Source organism: Chinchilla lanigera, unplaced genomic scaffold (assembly GCF_000276665.1).
Source record: "Chinchilla lanigera isolate Chin_1 unplaced genomic scaffold, ChiLan1.0 scaffold00066, whole genome shotgun sequence".
NCBI classification, from domain to species: domain Eukaryota; kingdom Metazoa; phylum Chordata; class Mammalia; order Rodentia; family Chinchillidae; genus Chinchilla; species Chinchilla lanigera.
The window spans coordinates 10,561,824-10,580,439 of record NW_004955467.1 but is presented as its reverse complement, the minus strand read 5'-3'; the positions used below and the strand labels follow the sequence as shown (position 1 = coordinate 10,580,439).

Genomic DNA, 18,616 nt, shown 5'->3' with positions numbered 1-18,616 from the left:
CCTTTTATGTAGTCCAGGCTTGCCTGGAACTTGCTATATAGCCCAGACTAGCCTCAAACTCAAAGCAATCCTCCTGGCTCAGCTTCCCCAGTGCTAGGATTACAGACGGGGCACTATGCCTGGTTCCAAGGGACTTCTTGAGGGTAAATGCTGTGTTTGATTATCTACTGTAATCTTCACACTGTCCCATCCAATGCCTGACAAAGACCATCAAGTTTCATGGACTGAAGTTACCCACTTTTGTGCATGGAACTCACTTCTCTCCGTGGATGAGTCTATCAGGGCTTTTCTGCTGTGTTCATGACTGTGTTGGGTGTCATGGTTGGGGAGGGTAGTCCCGAAAGTGTGCTGTTACCCAGGAGTTTACCATTTGGGGATAGCAGAAAATAACAAAAGAGAGCAAGGAAGCAGAAGGAGTGAGATGGCTGAGTAGAAATTTCCTACACACACACACACACACACACACACACACACACTGCACTGGTTTGGACTACCATCCGTGGACTAGAGTACCTAGAATAACTCTATGGGAACCCAGGAGTCCAGGAAACTTCTAATATACAATTAGAGAAAAAAAAGCCTGAAAACAGACACATTGAAGAAAGTAAAAAGAACAATTTCACTTTACCTGAATCACCCTTCCCCATGGAGACACAGCTTAGTGCAACGAGAAACCCCCCTCAGCCCGTGATTCCTCCCGCAGCAGAAAATAAGAGTATAGAGAACGAGCGTCCAGCTTCCCCAGCGCTGCAGGACAGCTTCAGAGGGGTCAGATAAGAAAGGGCACAGCCTGTGCAAACAGAGGGTTTGGGTTCAAAGTCATCTCCCTGGCTGTGGAAAGTTGACTCAGTGATGTGTTCTCACCTGTAAAATGAAGATGGGAATCATCCAGGTAAGTGAAGAGCAGGTGAGATAAGGAATGTAAATCACTGGTCAAAGCCCTTGTCCTTGGTAGGTGCTCGATAATGGGGTTGATCAACTCAGTGGTGTGCTGGAGCTGACCCAGAAAGACCCAAGAGAAGAGCTGGTTCCACACATTTCCCTCTTTTGTGCGTGTGTGTGTGTGTGTGTGTGTGTGTGTGCATGTGTTTGAGACAGGGTCTCGCTAGGCAGTTCAGGCTGGCCTTGACCTCACTTTGTAGCCCAGGCTGGTCTCGAACTCAGAGATCCTCCTGCCTCAGCACCCCCGAGTGCTGGGATTACAGGCATGCACCACCATGCCCGGCCACACATTTCCTCTTAATTCCAAGTCCAACAATAGCATATTAGTATCTTGGAACTGGGCAAGCAGGAATATTTACACCACGGAAATTAGCAAATACTATAAATACTACACATCAGGAATCTTCTGAGCAGGTGGGTAAACATTTACCAGGTATTTCAGGTTATCACCAGATGGCTGAGAGTTATAATAACTCATTCACTCCTGACAGTGCCAGGCACATCAGTATTTTACCAATGTAACTGCTCATTTCAGTCAGAAGCAGCCAACTGTGAGCCTCCCTGGGAATTCCATCTCACAGTGTTAGGAAGTGACCCAACTCAGTCACAGCAGTCCACTGAACACACTTCTTCATGCAGACATGCCACACCTTTCGAAACAGAAAGCCTTCACTTTCTCCTTCCTAGCAGAAGGTCAGGCAGCAATTCCAGGGTTCCCAGGGCTTCAACAGCCGCACTTACAAGATGGTGAGCTTGTCACATATGAGCGGGGTGTGCCTCTTGCCCAAGTGTGCCTCTGACTGAACTCAGCACCTTGTCTTTCTTCTTGAGCTCCAGGCTGCTATGTCCAGGAATACTCAGAGCAGACCTCTCTGTGGAAATACATCACCCACCCACTGTCAAGCCCACCCTGGAGTCTGCTCCTCTTCTGGTGGGCTTTGTGGGAGGGAAAAAAGGTAGGAAGGAGATCTTGGCTTCTGGAAAGCCTGAAGCAGTCAGCTTCCTCGTGAAGAATTGCTGCCTGGTGATGGCACATCACTTACACACACACACACACACACACACACACACACACACACACGCACGCACTGACCAGAAAGGGGAAGTGTGGTCGGACTGGTGCTCACTGCCTCTAGTGTTAAGTGAAGTCCTGTGGGTGAGTAGCACTTCTCCAGCTGCGTCCGAGCACAGCACTCAGACCGCTGCTGTCTCCTCAGCCGCTCACATCTGGACATCGTGGCAGTTCTGGTAAGGGCTTGCCTGGAGATAATTTTCTGCGTTTTTCATCATGAACATCTGCCATTGTTGGCATCAGGGCATGTATCTGTGTGAGCAACTGCATATACTGGGCCAGAGCGTTGTAGCCTGAGACCTTGGTGCAGCCACCACTGGGTCGGGTGGAGAAACACTGGCCTTAAAGATTTTTCTCTGCCAGTCACTGGCTGGGTGATCTGAGGCAACGTTTTACCTCTCTGGGCTTCTGTTTCCTGGTATGTGCGCAGGGGTGACGATGTCTACCTCTCAGGCTGAAATGAAGTAATGATTGGGAATGAGATAAGTAAATCACAGGGAGGTTACTGTCATTCCCTGGATACCGATGGTGAGATATGGTACTTGACACAAGAGAGGACTTTTATGGTACTGTGCTAGAGGCAGGGGTGAGAGCCAAGGCATCGACTAAGTGAACTTTCCTCTACATCATGGTGTTTCCTGGGTGAAAGAACTGGAGCACCACCCGTTACTAAGATACTTAAGTAAGTATCTTTGTCACTTCTTTTCTGGTGTCCATGGATTCACAAGGCATCCTGCTTTGTAGATTCAGCTTTTCTATTTCTACTTACACTGTCTTATGTATTTGATCCTAAAGGGACTTCCTTTCCCGGCCCGCTTGCACACCCAGACTTCTACAGGGGCATCCAACCTGGCACTGCTGCTAAGCATGGTGGGGGCATCTGCAGTCCCAGCGTCAGGAGGCTGGGGTGGGAGGACTGCTTGAGTCCAGGGATTGTCTGAGTTACATAGTAAGACCCTGTCTAAAAACATAAAGTGAGCATTGCTGTGCCTGTAGAACACAGACTGGGAGGTTTTTTTTTTTAAGTTTTTTTCCCTATTAAAATTTGAAGATTAGCCAGGTGTGGTGGTGCACGCCTGTAATCCCAGCACTTGGGAGGTTGAGGCAGGAGGATTGTAGCAAGTTCGAGGCCAGCCTGGGCTACAAAGTGAGCTCAAGGCCAGCCTGAACTGCATAGAGAGACACCGTCTCAAAAAGACAAAAAAAATTGAAAACTGCAAAACAGGGAAAACAATGACTCCAAATTCCACCACCTCATCAGAACTCTTGTGAAGCATTTAACATACTGCCTTGTACTCCTTTTTCTCCTAAGTGTCAATAATTCTTGAGATTTATGCATTTTGTTTTGATGTAAACATTCAACAAATGGAAATAGAAATGACACCTCTATAATCTCAGCTCAGATGTTACCCGGTTCACTCCACCAGCATTATCTCCAGAAAGCCATTGCATGACAGAGTTAAGTTTTCCTCCAGAACCATTGAGTGGCAGAGATTTAAGTTTTCCTCCACTTTTTTTGGAAGTAACTAAATAAGAAAAAGAGTCTTTTTTTTTCTTTTTTGAGACAGGATATCACTATGTAGCCCAGGCTGGCCTTGAACTTGTAGTGATCCTTCTGCTTCAGCCTTGAGCACTATGATTACAGGCATGCGGGGTTGAAAGAGGCAATTTTGTCGGACTGCAGGAAGGGCTTTCAAGTGGTAGAAATCCTGGGACAAACTTACCAGGAAGTTAAACAATCTGCAAGTGTGGAAAGCTGTGCAAAGGGGAAACGAGTCACACAGAACATCTCAGAAACATTAGACAATTGGTCTGTAAGGGAGTAGGGTCTAGAAATTCTTTTAAGAAATGATACCCAAGTTTTTGAAAAAGTGTTTATTTTATATTTAAGAGCAAAACTGGGTAGTAGAGAGAGATGAAACCTGCTCTTTCACATTAAAATATCCACATCGTATTTCCATGTCTTCTTCCAGTCCAACCACATAATCAGGTAATGTCATGTGAACATGGCAGAGACACAATTTTGAATTCTGCTATCTTGTGTTTTGTTTTAAATTATCTCCCAATAATTATCTCGTGATGTTTTCTTCCTGAGTGTTACCGCACCCTACCCCATCAAGTAACTGTGAAATGTACTTGTAGTCCCCACTATTTGACTTCCAAATAACTCAGTGCTTATCTATTATACAAAGGCAAATACATGTAGGCATTCAGATCTTTCTTAGGTTTGTTTTTGTGTTAGCTTTCTAACAATATTATTGAACCAATGGATATAATAATTTTGAAAATATTATCATTTGCTTTCTAAAAAAATGTTCTAAACCCATGTACACTGGCCATGTGGGAGGATCAATTTCACTTCAACTTTGTCAGAATAGAATTTTATCATTATTTTTCTTTTTTTTTGCTATCAAATGGATGCAGTTTCTTACTCTGGGCAGATAACTATGCCAAAAAAGGAAATAAGCTGTGATGGGTGAGCAGGTGCAGATAGAGTTGAGTCCTGCACACAATGAAATAAATCAGACTCAAGATTAATCTGAGAGCTGACACGGTGTGATAAGCCATTGCACTGAGAGAAGCACGATCAACAGCATGACCGGGCTCAGCCACCTTCTTAATTTTGTTTTTTGGGTTTTTTTTGTTTTTTTCCTGTACCGGGAATCGAACTCATGACGTCACGCTTGCCAGGCAGGCTCTGTGCCGCTGAGCTAAATCCCCAGCCCCTCAGCCACCTTCTTAACTTTGTAGGATTTATGTTCAGATACTATGTTTTCTTTATGGAACAATAAGCACATTACAGCATGATACAAAATAACAATAGAGCATAAGGATATTTTCAGAGAAAACTCCATTGAAATGAGTGACTATCAACCGGTTCTTATATTCTGTCCATTCCTTCAGTACAGAGAAGTATGAGCTTATTCACATTTTCATATTATAAAACAGCTCATAATTCTATATGTTTAAAATAATGTCTGTAAATATTATTAAACAATATCTGTAAATAAATTCACAGGCATCTCATATATGCCCTTATGTTTACTTTAATAAAATATTGCAGTTTTTTGTGTACCAGGAATCGAGCTCGCCAGGCAGTGTGCCACTGAGCCACATCCCTGGCCCTGTTTTATTTTTAAAACACAGGCCAGGGATGTTGCTCAACGGTACAGCATTTGCCTAGCGTGCATGAGACCCTGGGTTCAATCCCTAGCACCACCAGGACCACAGCAAGAAGCTCACGGATTCACAAGTAAAATATCCACAAAGTGACACAGAACAGAGACCTAAGTTTGTAAGTATGTTTACGTATCTTCTTTAGCAACAGGTATAATGGATACAGTTTATGTTTCAACAATATGTACGTGTCAGCCTACTAAAAAAAACCGACCCAAAACACTCCTTTGTGTTAACATGTGTACACTGTCTAATTACCCCATAATAAATTTAACTGGCAAAGAAGCTAAACTCATCATAATATATAATGAAAAATCCACACGCAACAATGGCCTTTTCTCACTGTGCACTCCCTCCCCTGAAATCTTCCACAGCCTGTATCTCCTCCTTTCCCTCAGAAGCCCAAGGTCTGTCCCTTTATTAAGCTCTGTGTAAGGTTCAGCAAGCTTCCCCCTCTTTAAGTTCATATTCCTGTGCATATTAGATTTATAAAATTTGTCTGTTCTTCTTTTAAAAAACATTTAGAGTCACAATAGCAGAACACCATGACTCACTCAAGACTGCATCCATAAAGACCAGTAGCTTTTCCTTGAATTGCAAGAATGGTGCCAGAGGCTGCACGGTGGCTAGACTTTCTGGCAGAACGTCATCCGAAGTCCTCAGCAAACTCTAGGGCACAGCTAATTTTAGCTTAAGAACATCAAATTTTAGTAGTTATTAATAATTTAAGAAATATACTGGTAAATGGTCCCTTATTTTTCTCATAAAAATGACAGTATATAGAATTGCATGCCATTTGACAAGAGAATTGAAGAAGCAATTGGCCTTTCTGGGTATGTTCAAGGTCCGTCCCAGAGACCCTGTGGTCCTGGCAGAATCAAGCAGTAGGTTGGAGGGAGAAAAGAGATATTTTTCAACACCCTGCTTTGTTTGTCCCCATGCCCCTCCTCCAAGCTATTAAAATAAAAGGATTTATAGTCTTTGATGTTTCTTCTCAATTTTATTGCAAGTGCGAATTTGTAGATTATGCATCTATGGAAAATTCTGCCATTTTTATTGATGTTTACATAATACCTAAATAAAAACAGAATGCTTTCTATGCAAATGCAGTTTCATGACAGGCTGATCGCTGGCCCCAGCACGTCCTGTATACACAGCATGGAGCTGCTATGACCTTGAGCCTCACGGGTGGGTCAGTTCCATACTGTGAACATCCCTGCTAGCTGAAGAATGAGTCCCAGGCAAGGAGGTGAGAGAGGGGACAGGGAGTCCTCGGAACTCAGGTTGCAGAGAGGGCCAGCAGAGCACACAGGGGTGGGAGAGCGCTCAGGGCTGAGGTCGTTGAGGTGGGCAGGGTGCCAGTGGACAACAGCCTTGGCCATGCTAAGCAGTGAGGAGCCTGGACTTCGCTGTTTCAGTCATAGAGAACTAGAAGGTTTACAATGGGAAAGGACAGGGCCTTTTCTTGGCAGCCAGTGGAGGGACAGATGGGCATTGGGGGCCCACAAAAATATACTGATCCAGGCACAGAGAGCATGAAAACTTGTTCTAAATTAGGTAAAGGGGTGGAGAGGAATGAATGAATTTGGGTTTTGTTTTGTTTTGTTTTGTCTTTTTGAGACAGGGTCTCGCTATGCAGTTCAGGCTGGCCTTGGGCTCACTCTGTAGCTCAGGCTGGCCTTGAACTCGCAATGATCCCCCTGCTTCAGCCTCCCGAGTGCTGGGATTACAGGTGTGCACCACCACGCCCGGCGTAAAATCAATGAATTTGAAAGCCAAGGTGGAGCTGAAATATAGAGGCTGACTGGCTGTGAGGGGTGGACACGCGGCCATGGGAGGAAGAGGAATGAAGCTGAGGTGTCCAGTCTTTCACAAAACTGAAAGGAGAGAGATAACTGACACTGGACTCCTTTACTGGACCCTCTAGTCTACCCATGCACACTCAGATTTGAGGGCCATCGACTGCGCACATGGCCATTTCTGGCACTGATATGGGCAAGAAGGTCAGAAGGGAGCATGGCCTCCTGATCATGATCACTGGCCGTCCGGGAGCTGCAAGGAATTGGCAAGAATCTACTAATGGGCTGCTCGGTGAGTGCGGAGTAGCTACCAGCACCATGGGACAGAGGGGCTTCGGCCACAGGAAGCGAGAGCGGGGTGCAGGCAGCAGGAGACCGGTGTGAGGACCGCCTCCCCTCCCACCTTGGGCGAGCTCCGGGGAGTCAGGGCAGAGCAGTCCTGGGGCAGCACCCGCCCAACACTGCTGCCGCTGCAGGCCAGGTCGCGTTAACTGCATCCACAGTAACGGCTGTGGCCTTGCCCAGGACCCTGGGGGAGCTGCAGCCGGATAAAATATTGCAAAAAGCCAATTTGTTTTTGTTTGTTTGTTTGTTTTGAGACAAGGTCTCACTATGTAGTTCAGGCTGGGCTTGAACTCCCTATGGACTGCTTGGGTTGTAGGCATGCATTACCACACCCGGCTTCCTCTGCTCTCTTGCTTGGATGCCTTTGTCCAACAAGGTGGTGATGACGTCCAACACCTCTGCGAAGCTGAAGAAGAAGAAACTTGGAAACCATGGCACTGGAGGGCACGGCTAGCAATCCCCTTCCTGTTAGAAGGCCACAGAAGGCTGAGAGGTTGGGTTACAAGCTCTGGCCTTTTCCATCAGCCACTGACTTCCCTTCCTGTCAAGGCATACCTATGCATAAATTACCGGACAGATCACCTACATGACCGTGCCTATCCTGCAGCAGTTATGAAAAGAACAGCAGTGCTCAGGAACCTCATTTTAAAATCCCCAAATGTGCTGCTGCCACCTGTGTGCAGAGCTTGGGACGGGGCAGTCAGACGTGCTGGGGAGCTTGGCGCTGCAGAATGTTGGTGAGACCAGATTCTGGCGAGGCTACCACGTCTCTGTCCAGCAGCCTTTGGCTCCCCAGTGTCCCCTACAGAGAGCAGCGAGACCCTGGATGCCGCTGCTGCTCTCTGTGGCCGAGGGTGTGGAGTGCATGGCCCCCACCCTGCCGAAAAGTGACTTGAATGAAGGGAAAGAGCTGCTAAAAGTCAACAAGAAGTTGGCTAAAATGATTGATCACATCTTTGAGATGAGCAGTGATGATCCACACAGAGGAGGAAATTCGGAGATGCAGTGCAACGTACGGCAGATCTGACTGAACAAAAGGACGGTAAGCATCTCACACCTCACGAGCTCACTGTTAATGAAGCAGCTGCTCCACTCTGCGCGAAGCACACAGCCCTACTGACAAGAAGAGACAAGCTCTGTACCTAGCTAGGGAGATTGCTTGAGAAGTCACCTATAAATATACTTACAGAACCGAGTCGAAATATGGTGAGAGATGAATTATCCCCCAAAAGAATTAAAGGATGGGTTTCCAGACTTCCAGGATTCTGTGAAAACATGCTTCCAACAGGCTAGAGCTAAGAGTGAAGCACTCGCGATTCTTAGTTCACAGCGTCTTAAACCGTGATGGCAAAGCAGATGGAGTTCGTGTGCACCAGGCTGGCTATGAGAGACTACAGCATGCCAGGAGAAGGCTGTCCACAGGAGCTCAGATCAACACAGAGAAAGACCTCTGAATCCCCAAATACATAATTTTCCAAACACACAACCTCAGCATTTGTGGTGGGCAGGGAGCTGAATAGACTTTATTCTGGGGAGGCAAAGTCCCACTCATCAGAGAGCCTTGGGATTTTAAAAGACTACCCTCAGTATTTACCTTGGAAAAGAAAAGTCATCAAAACAGCAGAAAGATCCAAGACAGCTGTGATTTTTTTCTCTGTTCTCTGGAAATGACATCAGATGTAAGGGTAGTGCTGCACCATAGAAATGAGCCTTAGGGGCTGGGGATTTAGCTCAGTGGCACAGCACCTGCCTGGCAAGCACAAGGTCGTTAGTTCAATTCCCGGTACCGGAAAAAAAGTAAAAGTAAAATTTTAAAAAAAAAAAAAAGAAAGAAATAAGCCTTAATATGCCGGGCATTGTGGCACACGCCTGTAATCCCAGTACTGAGGAGGCTGAGGCAGGAGGATCATTGTGAGCTCAAGACCACCCGGGCTACAATGTGAGCTCAAGTCCAGCCTGAACTGCATAGCGAGACCCTGTCTCAAAAAGAAGAAAAAAAAAGAAAGAAAGAAAGAAGCCTTAATAACCAGTGTTGCTTCGTTCAGCACAGATTTCATAGCCAAAGCAGAAGGATGTATTCAGTGGTCTGTGGAAACCAGGAAGAGCAAAACAACAGGCACAAAAGAGAAAATCAGTAATGCTGCAATCTATAACAAACACCGATCCATTCACATTCCTGTGTAAATCACTTCACATGGAAAGACTTACAAGTTAATATTGTAAGCATTCATTATTTAAGAATATACAACGCATTTGTGTAACATACAGAATTAAAATTTAGATATGTGTTTGGTCTAATAGCTGTGGATACAGTTTATTTTACTTGAAATTTTATCGTCTACTTTAAGTGTATTTAGCATAAATATTATTATACATCAGAGTTTAGAATCTGCAGTCCAAAAAGAAAACTGAAATAATGTAGTTATTGGCAAGATTACAATGACTAGAAAAATAAAACACAAATACTCTAAAAATTTAAGCTAAGGAAAACATTGTGTATTTAATATTTGATAAAGCTGATTTTGTTTAATAGGAAATGTGTAGCATTCATTAAACCATGTGATTTTCACTAGTTTAGTCAGCGCACATTTACACAATAAATATTAAGGGAAAGTTAAACGTGAGGAGAATAGAAAACATGTCTTTCTAATTAACCCAGACTTGTTTATGTCATAGCTACTTAAGGTATAACAAAGGCAGGAAGCTACTACTTGGACAGAGAACTTGGAATAAATGGACAAATGTGTAAAATCCTTGATTTAAACATTGATATTTCAGAATGTGCCAAACAGATTCAGACATAACAAGTTAACTTTAAATGTGACAAAGATGGTGACTTAATAGCTATAAGAGAGTCTGTGTTTCATATCCAGAAATTCTTCTTCCCATGCAGGAGTCACAGAGACCAAACGGCCCTCATGGGAATGTCTTCCCACCAAGATGTCACAAGTGTAAGCAGTTTCTGCGTCCACATTTGCAGACATAGTTCTGTGGAAGTTTAGTTAATAGTGTAGCTAAACATTTGTTTTACAATTTCATTTTTTTATACCTTCCAAGTTTTGGGTTTTTGTGTGCGTGTGTGTCTTTTTGAGAAAGGGTTTCACAATATATTTCAGGCTGGCCTTGAACTCACGTCGTAGCCCAGGCTGGCCTCGAACTCATAGCAATTCTGCCTCAACCTCCCAAGTGCTGGAATCATAGGTATGCACTACCACACCCACCAGTTTTGTTTTTTCTTTTTTTTTTTTTTGTGGTACAGGAGATCAAACTCATGACCTCACGCTTGCTAGGCAGGCGCTGTGCCACTGAGCTATAGCCCCAGCCCTCTTCCAAGTTTTTAAATGCAGTTTTTTGGTAAAACTTATTCAACTTGAAAGTATGTTTTAAATTTCCCTAATCAATTAATGGCACATATATATACACACACACACACACACATATATATATTAATTCTATATATACATATATATTAAATCTATCTATATGGGGTATACTCAAATATTAATAATATACTGGCATAATTATGAGAATTTCGCATTTGAATCTATAGCAGTACAAAAAATAAAATCCAGTATATGCCAATATACTTTTTTTCTGCTGGTTTAAGAAAAGATATTTGACAGTTTACCTATTTCCTACAGATGTATCTAACCCAGTTATTGCCAAGAATGGTGTACTGATATGTGTCTGTTTTTAGTTCTGCTTTAGATTGTAACTGTGTCATAAATATTGTCATAATCTGTTATACTAAAATCTACCAGCCAAGTGTTAAATGTCTGCACTGTAGTCTCTGATCACTGTCACACATATAATTGCTTTTTCATTCTGACATGTAGGAGAGCTTCATAGTAGAAACACTGGTAAACAACTTTTATACTATTCAAAGGTTCCTCTCCCTTCCTGAATGTTTTAATTGTACCATGGTATTTCGCCCCCTAAAGAAGCTTCTTGTGGGCCTTGTAACTTTGTTGCTCGCTTGAGGTGATTATTGTGTTTGTATTGCTCACTGTGTGTAAAGTGTAATATAAATACAATATAAATAGAATGTTCAGTTTTTAATATTAGCCATAGCACTGGTTAGTATCTTAGCGGTTTCATGAGATGTTTCCTGTAGTCTAATCTATTTTGAGAAATTTCGTTGTCTTTTTGAAAAATTGTCTTACAGTTCAAATTTGTAGGTTTTAATAAGCAAGTTTTAAGAGATGCAATAAATTTCCAACTAATATTTATCCCTCTTTCATGGACCCGCAAGCTGCATCTTTAAATCATGAATAAGTTCCCTTACATTTCATAATTTTCTGACCTTTAAAGCTTAGTGACAAAGAAGCATAAAAAATTCACTACAATGGTTTTTGTTTTTTAGGGTTTTTTTTGTCTTTTTGAAACAGGGTTTCATTATGTACTTCAGGCTGGCCTTGAACTCTCAATGATCCTCCTGCCTCAGCCTCCTGAGTGCTGGGATTACAGGAGTGAGCCACCACGCCTGGCTACAATGGTTTTTATTATGTAAACACTAATGCATCAAACTTGCTATACATTAAATCAAATATATATATATATAATCTCCTAAGGCTGATTAGCAGTCTCCCAGACGCTTGAGATCTAGGTGGAGATCAGCTCAAACCCTCATTCCACACTGTTTCGGGGCCTTGCAAAGCCCTCCCTGGGATGTCTGTGATTTCCTGAGGAAGCCATCTTTTTCCCCAGTCAGCACCAGCCCACAGTCTCTGTGGGTGGGCAAGACTGTACTTCACTCACCTAGGGTTGAAGCGAGCCCCTTTGGTTCCCCCTACCACCAAAGCAAACCTGCTCACTAAGCCGCTGGCAGATGCAGAAACTTTACTAAGGACTGGGTAGGAGGCCACCAGAATGTTCATAGAGCAGCATGCAAACAACTGCACACTGAATTTAATAGAGCCCTATTCTGAAAATGTCTTTGCCTCCCCATTTCTGAGTAGTTTCTATCTGTTGCTTCTCCCACCTTTGTATCAGGGCTAGCGCCCCCTCCTCACTTTCTCCCACCCTTCTTCTCATCTTCTTTCCCCCAAGAACTCTAAATTCTTCCTCTCTGTGACCTACAGGAATTCAACATTCCTTAGTTCCCAACAGCAAACTTTATTCCTGGCCCAGCCGGCTCAGTAGGTGCACTGCAGTACCCTCTTGACAGCAGCTGCCCTTTTCAGAAGGTGCTTGTAATTGTAAACAGAGCTTTTTTGGTTTGCTCTTAATGATGTTCCGTGTCTGGTGATCTCAGAGCTCTAATGCATGCATCATCTCTTGGAAGCATTTAGAAGGTGTCCATGAGATCTTAAGGGTCTTGTTCCAGGTGTAGAAGCTAGTGCCCAGTAAACTGAAGACAAGGATCTGTTCACTTGATGCCCAGTCCAGGATCCTTCAATATTTCATACTTATGTGAATTTATGCACAACCTTTACATTATGAACTGTATTTCTTACCCAGCATCTTGGTTGGAAAAAATGGAAATGCTGAAAAAGCCCACAGTCTCAGGAATTCTTAGTGAAGGATAGTGTAGTGCTGACACTGACTCCCCAGAAATGACTTCTGGAGAAGTGGGAGGGGCTGAGATAGTAATTGCTCTCCCACTCCATTCCTCCCTGTAGATGTCTTAACCATTTCCTCTGAAACTACTCAGAATTGCAAAAGCTCACTGATGTTCTTTGGAAATGTCTTAGGCAATTACAGAATTGGGGAAAAATCAGAGAGAAGCTGGCAACCTACCAACCCCAGCGCTTGCCTGGTCTCTGCTTCTCCGTCAGCTTCCTGACCCCAGTGGCTGGTGGCAGATGGCAGGGTGGCCAGTCAAGCTCATGTGTCCTGGTGAGGTGGCTTTGGAATTATACAGTACAATGCAGGAATTCCAGACCCTGGATCCGCACTGTCAACTGTTACTGGCTCCACTCAGGGTGCAAGAGTTTGTGGGAAGGAAATCAGTTTTATTCAAAGACCAGAGTCCTGGAAGATGGACAGGGAATATATCATCCCCAAAGCTCCATCTTGGGGAACTCAAGTACACAAAAGGCATTTTATAGAGAGGAAAAGGAGGTGCATGGGGATGTAAGTAAGAAGGGGTATTCATCATCTAGGGCATGTGTCTCCTTTTTTTCCTCTTTTCTTCTCTGGCCAGAACACTGCAATGGACCTTGGCCTCCTAGGGCTAGTTCCTGTGGTTACAGACATTTGCTTTCTGAAAGTTCAACCTTATAGCAATTTACACACTTGTGTGAGTTGGTGTAGAGCTAAAGAATAAGGAAGGGCGTCACACATTCTGATATAATCCAAAGGTCACCAGCTGTTCTGGGTTCTGTGAATCTAAAGAAAGTCTAGCAGTTAACATCTTAATCATTAGGTACAACTTTGTCTTGACTTGGGGCTCTCAGTGACCCTGGGAAAACTTGGGGCTGTCAGTGATCCTGGGAAAATGGCAGCAGGATGAGGAAAACATACACAAAGACAAGATTGAGGTCAGGTGGAGGTCCTCTCTCTCCTGATGGGAGGAGAAGAACAGAACAACAGCAGTAGGGGTGTTTATTTATACTTTTGCAAAGCTAGTATCACAAGACACAAGGTTGCCTAGGAACTAATGACTGAAATTGTCCAGGCAGGATGCTTTTCTCAAGACTGAGGTAGCTTGACTGCTGTAGGCACTTTGGCCTTCTCTTGCCCCAACACGTATGACCAATTTCCAGCTTCACCCACTCCCTACACAACTTCTCTTTAAATTTAGAATGCCAGGCAAAAGAGAAAGGAAGTAACCTTGCAAAGTGCAAAAGGAGGGGAAATAAATTTGCAAAGGACAACTCATAAGCCAGGCATGGTAATGGTGCAAGGCTATAATCTTGGTACTCTGGGAGGCTGAAGCAGGAGTATTGCAAGTTTGAGCCCAGCCTGGGTAACTTAGCAAGACCCTGTCTCACAATAAAAAAAAGTTAAAAAGGGCTTAGGATGTAGCTCAGTGGGAAGGCCTTGGGTTCTGTCCCCAGTACTGCCAAAAGAATAAAAAGGACAACCCATAAAGGAGTGGCCTCTATTACACTATCACTCTGAATCATCATAAGAAAAGTCCAGTTAGAGCAGAAAAAGAGGCTGTAGCATCTTTCAGTCATATGTGTGGTGCATCCACAAGTCCCAGGTGATACTCTAGGCCCTAGAAACACAGCGGTAAAGAGAAGCAAGGCACCTAATTGCAGGATGTTCATGTAGCAGTGTGGGAACAATGAACAACTACAAGAGAAAACTGCCACTGAAACAGGCTCAGTGGAGGAGAAAATGCATCTCACTAGTTGATCATAACACACAGTAGGGCTGATGATGTCCCTTTGTGTAGCTGAGGAGCACTCATCAGAAGGGGACAGGTGAGGAGCAAGGAAGTCCATTAGGATGTGTGGCATGGGGCAGCTGGCCTGGAAGGTAGAAGAGGAGTCTGTTGCTCACTGTTGGACCTGTGTCCTGAAGCCAGCCTGTGTCCTGTCCTGACCCACTCAGCCTACAGACCCTTGACTTTGTCTCCTACTTTAGACAAAACAGAAACTTTTGGGTGTGAGCTCTCAACTTCCGGTCCTTATATCCCAGTTTTCTTTCAGTTTCTATGCAGCATCATTCCTCATTTTCATCTCGTTTCCCTTTAAAGGCTCATTCTTCTCCCTGAGAAGTTAAGTGTCTCCTCTGCCCTTCTTAAATCTTGTTTCTGTTCTCTCTTCCAGTCCTGCTTTTTTTATTTGTTTGTTTGTTTCTCTCTCTGTCCCGGCAAATTCAGTTTCTAAACACAATGAAGTCTCTCATATACAAACAAACAACCTTACTCAGCCTCAACTCCCTCTCTTCTTGAAGTTCAGGCTTCCTTTGCCTGCTGGGACATTCTCCTCTCCTGTTCCTGTCCTCTGGCTGCCCCTTCCCACCCTCCTTTATAAGTTCTTCTTTTTCTGCCTCGGTCACTTTTCTCATTGCTGAGACAAAATACTCAATACCCAAAGTTAAGGGAGGAAAGGCTTATTTGGCTCACAGTGTGTAGAGGTTTCAGTTCATAATTGGCTGGCTCCAAGGCAGGGTGGCATGACGGAGGGGTATCATAAAGGACAAGCAGTTCATGTTGGGCAGAAGACAGCAAAGAAGCAAAGTATTGAAGAAGCAGGAACAAACAGCATCAGCCCTCTTTCTGTCCCTTATATTCTACCTAGGCTACACACCCAGGATGGGCCTTCCCATTATCCATACCAAGAACTAAGCCAAACTAATCCGCAGACTAATTTAGTAATCACACACCCTTGATCTCAGTATTACACATTTAATCCCAGCATCACACTCTAGATCCAGCTACCTCTGAAAAGCCCCACATATGACCACATGAGGCTTTGGGGGGACATCTAGACATAACAGTTTCCTTCTATTATGATGTGTGGATTCCCCAGGATTCCAGCTCTCCTTCTGGTCTTCTCAGTACATGAGATTTAGAGACTTTGCTAGGGCAGAATGATTAAGGAGAACAGGGGAGAAGACAGGAGCTCTGAGCTGCTGAGCACGTACGGAGGGGACACCAAGCAGGGAGGACACATGGCCAGACAACGGGAGCTTCATTCGTCTTCTCGGTCCCAGGGAAATGCATTCTTATATTCCTATCATATTCAGCTGTAACTATCCTCCAAGGATCTTAGGCAAAGATTCTTAGATGCCCCTCCTCCTGCCAGTGCTTTGGGGAAGGAAAAGCGAAGGGCCACTGCATCGGTTTCTCTTCTTGGTATCTGCACACTGAAGCACGAGAGTTTAAATGAAGGGAAACAGGGGAGAGAAGGAAGTACAGAGCCTGACCCTGGAGAGAAGTGACTAGTTTATTGATGGTGGGCTTGCAGGCACTGTGACAAACAGACAGGGAAGGTATCTGGGTTCCAGGAATCTTTTTGGTGCCTTTCATTTCTTTTTTTTTTTTTTTTTTTTTTTTTTTTCTCCGGTACCTGGAACCGAACTCACAACCTTGCGCTTGCCAGGCAGGCGCTTTGCCACTGAGCTAAATCCCCAGCCCCTGGTGCCTTTCATTTCACCCAGCTCCTGCTGCTGCAACCCCGGGCTGTTCCAGGGAATAAGCTTCCAATTTCCTCATTAATTCCAGCCAGGAGCTCTGCACACCAGCTGAATGCAGTGCTCCTCACCAAGGCTGAGAACCCCCCGGGGTGCTTCTTAAAAATACCGATGTCCAAGTCCCACGTTAGACTTACAAATCAGAACTGGAAATGGAGTAAGGACATAAGGCCCTGGATTAAAATGCATTTGAAAACATTTCCCAGGAAACTCAAATGTAACTTTTGAGAAGCTCAGTTTTGGTGATCTAAAGTTAAGGGCCTACACTGACGCAGGCATGGGTTTGGTTTCTGAGTTTTTCACTTACTATCTCTGCAACTTTAGGCAAGTGGATAAGCCCTTCTAAAGCCTCTCTTTTCTCAACTGTAAAACAGGATAATAATAAAACAACCGTATAGAACTGCTGAGAGAATTGCATGAGCTGGAGCGTGTACAGTAGTTACAATTCACAGTAAGTCAGCACATGATACATGTTAGTCTTCTAAAGTACTTTTTTTTGTGTGTGTGTGTGGGTACCAGGAATCAGACTCAGGACCTTGTGCTTGCCAGGTAGGCGCTTGTGCCACTGAGCTATATCCCCGGCCCTAAGGTACATTTTCATACTGAGGTTTTCACTGTGCACAGGAAGAAGTCACAACGATAGACTAAAGTCTTGCCAACATAGGAAACTTTTGAGCCATGGTTCTGCTTTCAGTTCTGTTATGAAAATAAAGAATTTATTAACTTCATGTCAGATGGCAGAGTAAAATGGTGTCAGACTGGACTGAGCTGGAATCTCAATAAGTCAATTAGCCTGTCCTGCCTTTAGCAAATTTCTTAACTTGTCTGAGTGCTATTTCCTCATCTAGCAAATACAAGTACAATCAGCCCTCAATATCCTTGGTTCTGCATCCAAGGATCCAACAGATCCAAGGTTCCAACCACTGCAAAATCAAAAGTACTTGAAAAAAAATGGGTCTGTACTGCATAGGTACAGGCTTTTATCTTTGACATTATTCCCTAATGAATACAGTATAACAACTATTTGCATAGTATTTTCACTGTGCTGGGTATTATAAGCAATCAAGAAATTATTTAAAGTACAACATATGGGTAGATGTTGTATGTGTAGGTTGTATGTAAATACTACATTTCATATAAGAGATTTGAGCATCCACAGATTGTGGTATCAAAGAGAGATATGAAAACTACCCCAACTCTGGGCACCTTCCCTTAGGAGGCTGTAATGAAACATTAAGCAGCAACATGTACGTCAGTGGTTCCCAACCTTGGCCTCAGGCTAGAATTATCTGGAGGGCTTTATAAAAAATCAAACAAAACCCACTGGTCAGGCTCTCTCTCAGACTAATTATATCAGAATCTTTGATGTATATGTACAAGCAGTTTTTAAAGTTCTCTAGGTAATTCTAATACGCAAGGCTAAGAATTCCTCCCTTTGGCAGTACTGGGGATTGAACTGAGGACCTTCACACTGAGCAACATCCCCAGCAGCACCACCACCCTTTTTAATTTTGTGTGGTTTGTTTTTGTTTTTGTTTTTTGTTTTTTTTGAGATTGAGTTCTCTTTAAAATTCTCAGTTTGGACCGAACTTGCAATCCTCCTGCCTCAGCCTCCCAGAATGCTAGGATTACAGGCATATACTACTATACAGGGCTCAGACAGGAATCTCTGATAGTCCTCAAGTTCATGGCTCCCAAATTTACAGGAAATCAGGTCAGGCATTGCCAGCTTCCTGACTTCCTCCCAGCACTTGGGACTCCTACAGATATATCTGCAGATATATATCTGTATATCTGCAGATTCAATGCCTTCCAACTCCCCGGGACTTGCACTGATCTACAATTCGGGGATTAGACAGCCCTGGCTAAACATCAGGTTCCAATGACCTGGTCTAACCTGAGTCTTAGGCCTCTACTTTGGCTCCCAGAACCCTACTATATCCCTGAATCTAATTCACGCCTTGAGAATCCTTCACCTCTTGAAAACAAAGGGTTTTCCTCCCACTTGACAGCTGCCACAACCACCCCACCATGTGTGTCTTGTAGCAGGACTCTGTTGCTTCAAGGCAGGATCTGTAATATCCGGCACCATGTGCTGGACTTCTGGTCACAGAAGGCAGAATCATCACCCACTTTCTCCCCCTTACCTTCTTTTTTTTTTTTTTTTTTTTTTTTTTTTTTTTTTTTTTTT

At 43.9% G+C, this 18,616-nt stretch overlaps 1 protein-coding gene and 1 pseudogene across 1 annotated transcript in view; both read left to right on the top strand.

Annotated features, from left to right (window-relative positions):
- Window positions 1-2,084: 2,084 nt before the first annotated feature.
- Scimp (SLP adaptor and CSK interacting membrane protein) overlaps window positions 2,085-18,616 on the top strand; it is a 30,650-nt gene continuing 14,118 nt past the window's right edge. The window contains exon 1 of the mRNA XM_013522267.1: window positions 2,085-2,190. The gene's annotated coding sequence lies outside the window, so the exon portion shown is untranslated. The remainder of the gene's footprint in view (window positions 2,191-18,616) is intronic.
- On the top strand, window positions 7,162-9,047 carry LOC106150180 (annotated as a pseudogene).